Source organism: Balaenoptera musculus, chromosome 20 (assembly GCF_009873245.2).
Source record: "Balaenoptera musculus isolate JJ_BM4_2016_0621 chromosome 20, mBalMus1.pri.v3, whole genome shotgun sequence".
Classification (NCBI taxonomy): domain Eukaryota; kingdom Metazoa; phylum Chordata; class Mammalia; order Artiodactyla; family Balaenopteridae; genus Balaenoptera; species Balaenoptera musculus.
The window spans coordinates 46,032,392-46,045,812 of NC_045804.1; positions in this window are offsets into that span (position 1 = coordinate 46,032,392).

Consider the following 13,421-nt stretch of genomic DNA (forward strand, 5'->3'; position numbering starts at 1 on the left):
ATTCACAAGATTGTACAACCATTACCACGAACTAGTCCCAGAACATTTTCATCACCCGAAAAAGAAGCCTGTATCTTTGCATTCACTCCCCTTATTCTCCCAACAACCTCCTCAGCCCTAGGAAACCACTAATCTATTTTCTGTCTCTATGGATTTGCTTATTCTAGACATTTCATATAAGTAGAATAATACAATATGTGGTTTTCCCTAACTTTCACTTGTAATGTTTTCAAGGTTCATTCCTTTTTATGGCTAACTAATATACCATTGTATGGTTATGCCACATTTTGTTTATCCATTCATCTGTTGATGGACAATTTGGATTATTTCCACTTTGGGCTATTATAAAAAATGTTGCTATGAACATTCATATACAAGTTTCTATGTGGTCATATGTTTTCACTTCTCTTGGATGTATACTTTAGAATGGAATTGCTGGTCATATGGTAAGTTTTGGGCTATTATAAATGGAGTGGCCATAAGTCTTCTTGTTGACATATGTTTTCATTCTCTTATGTGTATTATTTCTCTTCCGTGTTTGACTTCTTTTAGGAGTGGAATTACTGATTAGGTTTATCTTTGGTTTTACTGACGCGTAAGATCCATTCAGAAAACGGCATAAATTCTAAATGTACTGCTTGTCTAATTTTTACAAAGTAAACACAGCCACGTAGCCATCACCCAGGTCAAGGGGTGGGATGTTGGCCCAAGCTGGGCTACTCCGCTGGGCCATTCTTTGTGAGATGTGAAATCTAAGCAGAGTGAAGCAGGAAGGGAAAGGGTATTGGAGCCACTTATTCCCACGGTGGCAGCTGATGAGACCTTGAGGCCCAGACTCTGCAGCTGCCGTGGTTCCTGTGTTCTTCCACATCAGGACCTTCAGCCTTCCCATCAATTCTGAGCGTCCAGGTATCCTGCCAGTAAATCCCTTTCTGCTTAAGTCAGCCAGACCTGGTTTCTGTTGCTTGCAATCGAAGAATCCTTTTGGATACAGTGTGCCCAATTGCTAGCACCAAAACTTTGGTGGAGCGTGCCCCTCCTATTGCTAAAAACCCAGAGTAGAAGCTGCGTCTAGCTAATCCTTGAATTTTTACATGACCTTATTTTTTTTTAATATAAATTTATTTATTTATTTATTTATTTATTTTGGCTGCGTTGGGTCTTTGTTGCTGCACGCGGGCTATCTCTAGTTGCGGCAAGCAGGGACTCTTCATTGTGGTGCACGGGCTTCTCATTGTGGTGACTTCTGTTGTTGTGGAGCACGACTCTAGGTGCGTGGGCTTCAGTAGTTGTGGCACACGGGCTCAGTAGTTGTGGCTCGCAGGCTCTACAGTGCAGGCTCAGTAGTTGTGGCGCATGGGATTAGTTGCTCTGCGGCATGTGGGATCTTCCTGGACCAGGGCTCGAGCCCACGTCCCCTGCATTGGCAGGCGGATTCTTAACCACTGCACCACCAGCAAAGTCCCATTCCGCCTAACTTTATATTTAGTTCCCAGTTTTGAAACAATTTTCTCTCAGTCCCCAGTGGAAAGTTAATAGCTTAAGTAACTGGCTTAATTTAGAAGGTGAAATGTAGGAGTCTGTATTATTTTCCAGACTTCATTTTTGGAAACCAGGTTTATTTCTCTTCAATGTAGAGCACAGGGGGGGTTGGATGAGGGGGTGTTTGGTGCCATGATCAGAAAACAAGGGCTAGGCCCCAAGTTCTTTCACGCCATCCCTCAGGGACCCTTTGCCTCAGAAGGCTCAACGTTGAAATTGGTCTGCTCTAAGTGGGGCCTCATTTACAAGTAAAAAAAGAAATGAATTCTCTTCTGGTTTCTTTTTTAATGTCATTGGATCACACGGGTTAGTGACAGGAAACGACCCAATTTCAACTGGTCTCAGCATTGTCAGTGGTTGTCCTCATTAATGTCAGCGTCGGGGCAGGTATTTGATCGGGGGTCGGTGCCATGGGTGAGGCTTGCCAAGAGAAGGTCAGAGATGAACGTGAAACTCTTTCTAACCCCAAATGGTAGTGATCAGCCCAGGCCGTGTCTCGGAGCAGCCACGGAGCTGCCTTCCGTGTTTCCCAGGTCTCATTCCTTGGCTTTTCTTGAGAGCCTGTTCCTGTGGTGACCTTCTCTACCCGCCAGTTCTAATCCTGCTGGCGGTTTTCCTCATTTGCAGAAGGCACTGCTTGGGGGGCCGATGACCCCAGCCTGGACACGAAGACCTTTCTCCCATTCCTGGGGCTTGTTAGGACCTTCCACTTTTAACGTGAGCACAGCAGAAAGTGGGCGTGATTCTTGACCACGTGGTCTCCGCGTCTGCAGGGTTCTGTGGAGCAGGAAACTAGCTGCTTTGAGTATCTTGCTTGGCCAGAGCTACCATGGCTGTGGACGCAGCAGGTCTGCCAAAGTCATTTTTGCGGGTTGGGAGCCATACGAGGGCACTGCATGGAAGAGGCTTTCCATTGTGGTTTATGATGGCGATTTTCTCACACATGGCGGTGAAGCATCTTGTTTTAGCATTATCAGTTTATGACAGAGATTTTCCAACAGGTGGAAGAGACACACCTCCACCAAGGGTCACCTCTTCTCACTTCACGTAAAAGGGCCTCGTGGGCTGGGATGGCCTCAGATTTCCCCAAACCCATCTGCAGGTTTGGGTGTCGTGTGGTGAACTGGGTCACCCCTGACAGGGTGAAGGGGGATAATTTAGCAAAGGGAGTAACTCAGGAGTGAGAGTTCCCTGTTTGGAATCTAAAATGCCTTTACAGAATTGAGACTTTGCATCCAGGACACTCTGAGGTCAGGGCAGAGAGGACAGGCCCAGGGGGCAGGCAGGACCGAACTGTGGGCTGGCCTCTCTTGGTGCAGACCTGGTGTCCGGAGCGTGGGCTCACACGGTAGCTAGTCAGGGGCTGAAGGCTTGCACTCCAGGGGTCATGGCCTTAGAGGACGTTCACTGTACATCACTCTCAATGGTGGGCTCTGCTGACAGATGTAGAACATGGACTCTTAGAGTTTGTGTTGGAATCTGGGACAGGCATGTGGATGGATAGCAAATTGAGGCAGGTCAGAGGAGCTGGAAGTTGATACACTTTGGGGAGGGCTGGGTGGCAAGGGGTATGTTCTGGGAGTGCAGGTTTAGGTGGGGAGGGAGATAAGGCACATCTCCAGAGGGTGGCAGGTGGGAACCAAGGCAGGCCATCTACAGGGTCTTATCAGGAGGTAATGGGGTCCTGACAAACAGGCTAGGCTAGCGACAGATCTTCAGAAGCGTGGGAATAAGGCCTCAACAGGGAAGGAGGTCGGCCTACAGCCAACTCAGAGCCAGAGGCCCAGTGATCAGGGTCTCCGGGTTGTGGCTGGGCCCAGCGTGAGCAAAGCAGAAGCTGACTTGCTTAGTGGTTAAGGGTTCTGGGCTCAGACTTGCAGGCGTTCATACTGGCTCTGCCACTCCCTCACCCTGTGCCCTTGAGAAGTTGCTTTGCCTCTGTTTGCTCATCTGTAAAATGGAGATAATAATAGTATCTGTCTCATTGTTCAGAGGACTCCGTGAGAAGTCACGTACAAAGCACTTCGAACAGTGTTTGGTGCATGGATGGTAGTTATTATTGTTAGTATTGAGGTCTCCCCAATTTGGCCTGATGCATGTCCTTTGGCCTCAGAGTTGCCTGCGAATGGGGTTCACACCCAGGCTTGAGGGCTGCTGCTTTCATTATATTGAATTTTCTAGCCCGCTTGCTTGTCTTGTTTCTACAGCTGCTGGAAATCTCAGAGTCCGATGTATTGCATCAGATTTCTGGTGCCACCTCCTCTTTCTGCTCTCTGCCTGGCCTCTGTTCTCTTTGATCCTCAAGTAATTTATTTTTTATTGTGTTCAGCCCCTAAGCTGCCTCAAGCCCTCCTTGAAATAGGCAGTTATAAATTTCCAATGAATAAATATAATTTTAGATCATACATGGAATCAGAGTTACAGTGTAAGGAGGTATGCTCTACCTGCCACATCCCTGTCTCCTCGTCTTACCTGAGTCTGGGGGATCAGTTGGCAATAAGAAGGGCCAGCCCCTGGGACAGGTTAGGGTGCACAGCAGAGAAGAGGCTGCAGATATTCTGGCTGTGAAGGTGCACTCTCAGGCCCAGGGGTGGAATGGGTGAGAAGGTGGAGGAGGTGGAGGAGGACGAAGACTAACTCTTATCAAGTACCCACTCTTCACCTGTCACTGTGTAGGTGCTTAATACACTTTGGGCTGCTCCAGGAGGCTGGTAGATGAGTATCCCCACTGTGGGACTGTAGAATTTGGGGAAGTTTAGTCTGTAAGTTAGAGACGGGATGTGCATCCGATTGTAGAGTCAACCCAGACCCAACTGTGGGCCATGTGAAGGGTCAGGTGCGAGACCTTCCCCAGGACTTCCTCCCACTCTTCAGACTTGCCAGGGCATATGTCTCAGTCATCTTTTGCCACAATATTGCTGTGTAACAAACCAACCCCAAACCCACTGGCATTTGGCAATAGGTATTTATTCATCCCTCATGTATCTGTGGGTTGGGTGGGGTTTGGCTGACCTAGGCTGCTCTCAGTGGGACTTGGTTGGCTTTAAGCTGTGAGTTGGGTTTAGGCCTGTTTCATGTGTCTCTTATCCCACTTGGACCAATGACCACCAAGGCATGTTTGTGTCATAGTCACAGGCAGGAGTGCAAACGTGCAAGCTCAGTTGCACAAGCACATTTCAAGCCTCTGCTTACATCATCACCACTGACATCATTTGGCCAAAGCAAGTCACATGGCCAATCTCAAGCCAAGGGGCAGGGAATCACCCTGCCTACCATTGAGCCATGGCAGAGTGTGGCTATCTCATACTCTTACAGAGAGAAGAATTGGCATCAATAATTCAGCCTACTTTAGGATGAGTAAAGTATTCATTTACTCGCTCAGTAAATGTTTTTTTGAAAGGCTACAGTATGACTGGTACTGTGTTGCCTCTGGGGATAGAGTGGTGAAAAACGCAAGCTTGGTCCGTGCCTTACAGAACTTACAGTCTAGTGATAGAAACAAACTGGAGAGCTACTTCTATCATTAATTATTTAACTACAGTTGTGATCATCTCTACAGGGGACAAGTACAGAGCACTGGGCATGTACCAAAGGGCCTGACCTAGTCCAGGGAGGAAGAGGTGGTTGAGCTCAGAATTGAAGGGTAAGACTAATTAGGCAAAGGATCCTTAATAAGATTAACAATTGACTTCTCACCTGAAACCGTGGAAGCCAGAAGGCAATGGAATGAAAGTCAAAGTGCTGAGACAAAAAGACCATCAACCAAGTCTATATCTGGAAAAAAAATCCTTTAAAAATGAAGGAGACAGGCTCCCTGACTTCAGACTATACTACAAAGCTACAGTAATCAAGACAGTATGGTACTGGCACAAAAATAGAAATATAGATCAATGGAACAGGATAGAAAGCCCAGAGATAAACCCACGCACATATGGTCACCTTATCTTTGATAAAGGATACAAGAATATACAATGGAGAAAAGACAGCCTCTTCAGTAAGTGGTGCTGGGAAAACTGGACAGCTACATGTAAAAGAATAAAATTAGAACACTCCCTAACACTGTATACAAAAATAAACTCAAAATGGATTAAAGACCTAAATGTAAGGCCAGACACTATAAAACTCTTAGAGGAAAACATAGGCAGAACACTCTATGACATAAATCACAGCAAGATCCTTTTTGACCCACCTCCTAGAGAAATGGAAATAAAAACAAAAATAAACAAATGGGACCTAATGAAACTTAAAAGCTTTTGCACAGCAAAGGAAACCATAAACAAGATGAAAAGACAACCCTCAGAATGGGAGAAAATATTTGTAAACGAAGCAACTGACAAAGCATTAATCTCCAAAATATACAAGCAGCTCATGCAGCTCAATATCAAAAAAACAAACAACCCAATCCAAAAATGGGCAGAAGACCAAAGAAGATACACAGATTGCCAACAAACACATGAAAGGATGCTCAACATCACTAATCATTAGAGAAATGCAAATCAAAACTACAGTGAGGGGGCTTCCCTGGTGGCGCAGTGGTTGAGAATCTGCCTGCCAGTGCAGGGGACATGGGTTCGAGCCCCGGTCTGGGAAGATCCCACATGCCGTGGAGCAACTAAGCCCGTGTGCCACAACTACTGAGCCTGCGCGTCTGGAGCCTGTGCTCCACAACAAGAGAGGCTGCAATAGTGAGAGGCCCGCGCACCACGATGAAGAGTGGCCCCCGCTTGCCGCAACTAGAGAAAGCCCTCGCACAGAAACGAAGACCCAACACAGCCATAAATAAATAAATAAATAACCCCCCCCCCAAAAAAAAAAAAAACTACAGTGAGGTATCACCTCACACCAGTCAGAATGGCCATCATCAAAAAATCTACAAACAATAAATGCTGGAGAGGGTATGGAGAAAAGGGAACCCTCTTGCACTGTTGGTGGGAATGTAAATTGATACAGCCACTATGGAGAACAGTATGGAGGTTCCTTAAAAAACTAAAACTAGAACTACCATATGACCCAGCAATCCCACTACTGGGCATATACCCAGAGAAAACCGTAATTCAAAAAGAGACATGTACCACAATGTTCATTGCAGCACTATTTACAATAGCCAGGACATGGAAGCAACCTAAGTGTCCATCAACAGATGAATGGATAAAGAAGATGTGGCACATATATACAATGGAATATTACTCAGCCATGAAAAGAAATGAAATTGAAGTATTTGTAGTGAGGTGGATGGACCTAGAGTCTGTCATACAGAGTGAAGTAAGTCAGAAAGAGAAAAACAAATACCGTATGCTAACACATATATATGGAATCTAAAAAAAAGTTTCTGATGAACCTGGGGGCAGGACAGGAATAAAGATGCAGATGTAGAGAATGGACTTGAGGACACGGGGAGGGGGAAGGGTAAGCTGGGATGAAGTGAGAGAGTAGCATTGACATATATACACTACCAAATGTAAAACAGATAGCTAGTGGGAAGCAGCTGCATAGCACAGGGAGATCAGCTTGGTGCTTTGTGACCACCTAGAAGGGTGGGATAGGGAAGGTGGGAGGAAGATACAAGAGGGAGGGGATATGGGGATATATGTATACATATAGCTGATTCACTTTGTTATACAGCAAAAAGTAACACAACATTGTAAAGCAATTATACTCCAGTAAAGATGTTAAAAAAAATGAAGGAGAAATCAAGGCATCCTGTATAAATAAACCTGAATTTGTTGCTATCAGACCTGCCCTACAAGAAATACTATAGAGAGCCCTTCAGGCTGAAATGAAAGGACACTAGACTGTGACTCAAATTCACAAGAAGAAATAAGGAGCATCTTTAAAGGTGTAAATGTATTTTGTTGTAACTCTTCTCCTATCTGCGTAAAGCAATAATTATGAAACTGTGTTGACAGACTTATAATGTACAAAGATGTAATTCGTATAATAATAATAGCATAAAAGAAGGGGGAAGAAACAGCTATATTAGAGCAAAGTTTTTGTATATATTGAAATTAGGTTGGAATTAATCAGAGCTAGATTTTTTTAAGTTAAAATGTTAGTTGTAATCTCCAGGGCAACTGTTAAGAAAATAACTAAAAAATATGTAATAAAAGAGAATTAAGGGCTTCCCTGGTGGCGCAGTGGTTAAGAATCTGCCTGCCAACACAGGGGACACGGGTTTGAGCCCTGCAGGAAGATCCCACGTGCCGCAGAGCAACAAAGCCCGTGTGCCACAACTACTGAAGCCCGTGAGCCACAAGCCACCGCAATGAGTAGCCCCCACTCACCACAACTAAAGAAAGCCCGCGCACAGCAACAAAGACTCAATGCAACCAAAAATAAATAAATAAAATTAAGTTTTTTTAAAAAAAGAATTAAAATGGTATGCTAGAAAATACCTACTTAACAGGAAAGAAGGCAATAAGGGAAGAGTATAGGAACAAAAAGACATAAGACTGTATAGAAAACAAATAGCAAAATGACATAAATCCTATCTTATCAGTAATTATATTAAATGCAAATGGAATAAACACTCCAATAAAAAGAGATTGACAGAATAAGTTAAAAACCCCAGTCTGGAGGGCAGACAGCAGAAGCAAGAAAAACTACAATCCTGCAGCCTGTGGAACAAAAACCACAGTTACAGAAAGATAGAGAAGATGAAAAGGCAGAGGGCTATGTACCAGATGAAGGAACAAGAAAAAACCCCAGAAAAACAACTAAATGAAGTGGAGATAGGCAACCTTCCAGAAAAAGAATTCAGAATAATGATAGTGAAGATGATCCAGGACCTCGGAATAAGAATGGAGGCAAAGATTGAGAAGATGCAAGAAATGATTAACAAAGACCTAGAAGAATTAAAGAACAGACAAACAGAGATGACCAATACAATAACTGAAATGAAAACTACACTAGAAGGAATCAATAGCAGAATAACTGAGGCAGAAGAACGGATAAGTGACCTGGAAGACAGAATGGTGGAATTCACTGCTGCGGAACAGACTAAAGAAAAAAGAATGAAAAGAAATGAAGACAGCCTAAGAGACCTCTGGGACAACATTAAACGCAACAACATTTGCATTATAGGGGTCCCAGAAGGAGAAGAGAGAGAGAAAGGACCAGAGAAAATATTTGAAGAGATTATAGTCGAAAACTTCCCTAACATGGGAAAGGAAATAGCCACCCAAGTCCAGGAAGCGCAGAGAGTCCCATACAGAATAAACCCAAGGAGAAACACGCCGAGACACATAGTAATCAAAGTGGCAAAAATTAAAGACAAAGAAAAATTATTGAAACCAGCAAGGGAAAAACGACAAATAACATACAAGGGAACTCCCATAAGGTTAACAGCTGATTTCTCAGCAGAAACTCTGCAAGCCAGAAGGGAGTGGCATGATATACTTAAAGTGATGAAAGGGAAGAACCTACAACCAAGATTACTCTACCCGGCAAGGATCTCATTTAGATTTGATGGAGAAATCAAAAGCTTTACAGACAAGCAAAAGCTAAGAGAATTCAGCACCACCAAACCAGCTCTACAACAAATGCTAAAGGAACTTCGCTAAGTGGGAAACACAAGAGAAGAAAAGGACCTACAAAAACAAACCCAAAACAATTAAGAAAATGGTCATAGGAACATACATATCGATAATTACCTTAAACGTGAATGGATTAAATGCCCCAACCAAAAGACATAGACTGGCTGAATGGATACAAAAACAAGACCCATATATATGCTGTCTACAAGAGACCCACTTTAGACCTAGGGACACATACAGACTGAAAATGAGGGGATGGAAAAAGATATTCCATGCAAATGGAAATCAAAAGAAAGCTGGAGTAGCTATACTCATATCAGATAAAATAGACTTTAAAATAAAGAATGTTACAAGAGACAAGGAAGGACACTACATAATGATCCAGGGATCAATCCAAGAAGAAGATATAACAATTATAAATATATATGCACCCAACATAGGAGCACCTCAATACATAAGGCAACTGCTAACAGCTATAAAAGAGGAAATCGACAGTAACACAGTAATAGTGGGGGACTTTAACACCTCACTTACACCAATGGACAGATCATCCAAAATGAAAATAAATAAGGAAACACAAGCTTTAAATGACACAATAGACCAGATAGATTTAATTGATATATATAGGACATTCCACCCAAAAACAGCAGATTACACGTTCTTCTCAAGTGCGCACGGAACATTCTCCAGGATAGATCACATCTTGGGTCACAAATCAAGCCTCAGTAAATTTAAGAAAATTGAAATCATATCAAGCATCTTTTCTGACCACAACGCTATGAGATTAGAAATGAATTACAGGGAAAAAAACGTAAAAAAGACAAACACATGGCGGCTAAACAATACGTTACTAAATAACCAAGAGATCACTGAAGAAATCAAAGAGGAAATAAAAAAATACCTAGAGACAAATGACAATGAAAACACGACGACCCAAAACCTATGGGATGCAGCAAAAGCAGTTCTAAGAGGGAAGTTTATAGCTATACAAGCCTACCTAAAGAAACAAGAAAAATCTCAAGTAAACAATCTAACCTTACACCTAAGGAAACTAGAGAAAGAAGAACAAACAAAACCCAAAGTTAGCAGAAGGAAAGAAATCATAAAGATCAGAGCAGAAATAAATGAAATACAAACAAAGAAAACAATAGCAAAGATCAATAAAACTAAAAGTTGGTTCTTTGAGAAGATAAACAAAATTGATAAGCCATTAGCCAGACTCATCAAGAAAAAGAGGGAGAGGACTCAAATCAATAAAATCAGAAATGAAAAAGGAGAAGTTACAACAGACACCGCAGAAATACAAAGCATCCTAAGAGACTACTACAAGCAACTTTATGCCAATAAAATGGACAACCTGGAAGAAATGGACAAATTCTTAGAAAGGTATAACCTTCCAAGACTGAACCAGGAAGAAACAGAAAATATGAACAGACCAATCACAAGTAATGAAATTGAAACTGTGATTAAAAATCTTCCAACAAACAAAAGTCCAGGACCAGATGGCTTCACAGGTGAATTCTATCAAACATTTAGAGAAGAGCTAACACCCATCCTTCTCAAACTCTTCCAAAAAATTGCAGAGGAAGGAACACTCCCAAACTCATTCTATGAGGCCACCATCACCCTGATACCAAAACCAGACAAAGACACTACAAAAAAAGAAAATTACAGACCAATATCACTGATGAATATAGATGCAAAAATCCTCAACAATATACTAGCAAACAGAATCCAACAACACTTTAAAAGGATCATACACCACGATCAAGTGGGATTTATCCCAGGGATGCAAGGATTCTTCAATATACGCAAATCAATCAATGTGATACACCATATTAACAAATTGAAGAATAAAAACCATATGATCATCTCAATAGATGCAGAAAAAGCTTTTGACAAAATTCAACACCCATTTCTGATAAAAACTCTCCAGAAAGTGGGCATAGAGGGAACCTACCTCAACATAATAAAGGCCATATATGACAAACCCACAGCAAACATCATTCTCAATGGTGAAAAACTGAAAGCATTTCCTCTAAGATCAGGAACGAGACAAGGATGTCCACTCTCACCACTATTATTCAACATAGTTCTGGAAGTCCTAGCCACGGCAATCAGAGAAGAAAAAGAAATAAAAGGAATACAAATTGGAAAAGAGGAAGTAAAACTGTCACTGTTTGCGGATGACATGATACTATACATAGAGAATCCTAAAACTGCCACCAGAAAACTGCTAGAGCTAATCAATGAATATGGTAAAGTTGCAGGATACAAAATTAATGCACAGAAATCTCTTGCATTCCTATACACTAATGATGAAAAATCTGAAAGAGAAATTAAGGAAACACTCCCATTTACCATTGCAACAAAAAGTATAAAATACCTAGGAATAAACCTACCTAGGGAGACAAAAGACCTGTATGCAGAAAACTATAAGACACTGATGAAAGAAATTAAAGATGATACCAACAGATGGAGAGATATACCATGTTCTTGGATTGGAAGAATCAACATTGTGAAAATGAGTATACTACCCAAAGCAATCTACAGATTCAATGCAATCCCTATCAAATTACCAATGGCATTTTTTACGGAGCTAGAACAAATCATCTTAAAATTTGTATGGAGACACAAAAGACCCCGAATAGCCAAAGCAGTCTTGAGGGAAAAAAATGGAGCTGGAGGAATCAGACTCCCTGACTTCAGACTATACTACAAAGCTACAGTAATCAAGACAATATGGTAGTGGCACAAAAACAGAAACATAGATCAATGGAACAAGATAGAAAGCCCAGAGATTAACCCACGCACCTATGGTCAACTAATCTATGAAAAAGGAGGCAAAGATATACAATGGAGAAAAGACAGTCTCTTCAATAAGTGGTGCTGGGAAAACTGGACAGCTACATGTAAAAGAATGAAATTAGAATACTCCCGAACACCATACACAAAAATAAACTCAAAATGGATTAGAGACCTAAATATAAGACTGGACACTATAAAACTCTTAGAGGAAAACATAGGAAGAACACTCTTTGACATAAATCACAGCAAGATTTTTTTTGATCCACCTCCTAGAGTAATGGAAATAAAAACAAAAATAAACAAGTGGGACCTAATGAAACTTCAAAGCTTTTGCACAGCAAAGGAAACCATAAACAAGAACAAAAGACAACCCTCAGAATGGGAGAAAATATTTGCAAATGAATCAACGGACAAAGGATTAATCTCCAAAATATATAAACAGCTCATTCAGCTCAATATTAAAGAAACAAACACCCCAATCCAAAAATGGGCAGAAGACCTAAATAGACATTTCTCCAAAGAAGACATACAGACGGCCACGAAGCAGATGAAAAGATGCTCAACATCACTAATTATTAGAGAAATGCAAATCAAAACTACAATGAGGTATCACCTCACTCCTGTTAGAATGGGCATCATCAGAAAATCTACAAACAACAAATGCTGGAGAGGGTGTGGAGAAAAGGGAACCCTCTTGCACTGTTGGTGGGAATGTAAATTGATACAGCCACTATGGAGAACAATATGGAGGTTCCTTAAAAAACTAAAAATAGAATTACCATATGATCCAGCAATCCCACTACTGGGCATATACCCAGAGAAAACCGTAATTCAAAAAGACACATGCACCCGAATGTTCATTGCAGCACTATTTACAATAGCCAGGTCATGGAAGCAACCTAAATGCCCATCAACAAACGAATGGATAAAGAAGTTGTGGTACATATATACAGTGGAATATTACTCAGCCATAAAAAGGAACGAAATTGAGTCATTTGTTGAGACGTGGATGGATCTAGAGACTGTCATACAGAGTGAAGTAAGTCAGAAAGAGAAAAACAAATATCGTATATTAATGCATGTATGTGGAACCTAGAAAAATGGTACAGACGAGCCAGTTTGCAGGGCAGAAGTTGAGACACAGATGTAGAGAATGGACATATGGACACCAAGGGGGGAAAACTGCGGTGGGGTGGGGATGGTGGTGTGCTGAATTGGGCGATTGGGATTGACATGTAAACAGTGATGTGTATAAAATTGATGCCTAATAAGAACCTGCAGTATAAAAAAACAAACAAAACAACTAATACTAAACTTTCATTGGGTTATTTGTATGGAAATATGTTAATATAAATGTTTCAGACATTACATGAAATTTGTAAAAATCTTAAAAAAAAAAAAAACAAAAACAAAAACCCCAGTCTGTGCTATCTACAAAACACTTTAGATTCAAAGATACACATTGGTGGAAAGTAAAAAGATAAAGATATACCATGCAAGCAGTAACTAATAGAAACCTGAAGTGGCCACACTCATATT